This window comes from Nestor notabilis, unplaced genomic scaffold, assembly GCF_000696875.1.
Source record: "Nestor notabilis isolate BGI_N333 unplaced genomic scaffold, ASM69687v1 scaffold18713, whole genome shotgun sequence".
NCBI lineage: Eukaryota > Metazoa > Chordata > Aves > Psittaciformes > Psittacidae > Nestor > Nestor notabilis.
In genome coordinates, this window is record NW_009923525.1 from 2133 (window position 1) to 2332 (window position 200).

Genomic DNA, 200 nt, shown 5'->3' on the forward strand with positions numbered 1-200 from the left:
GGCACCCCGCGCCAGCGCCTACCTCCTGCCCCAGACCACAGCTGACAGGTAAAAAAACATCCTCTGGGAGGCTGTTGCAGGATGCTCAGCCATGTACAGTGGCTCGGTGCAGCCAGGGGGCTCCTCTCATTCCCTCTCCCTGCAGGAAGGGGGGCTTGGGGCCACGGCGCTCGCTGAGCGTGGAGGACATTGGGGCACCT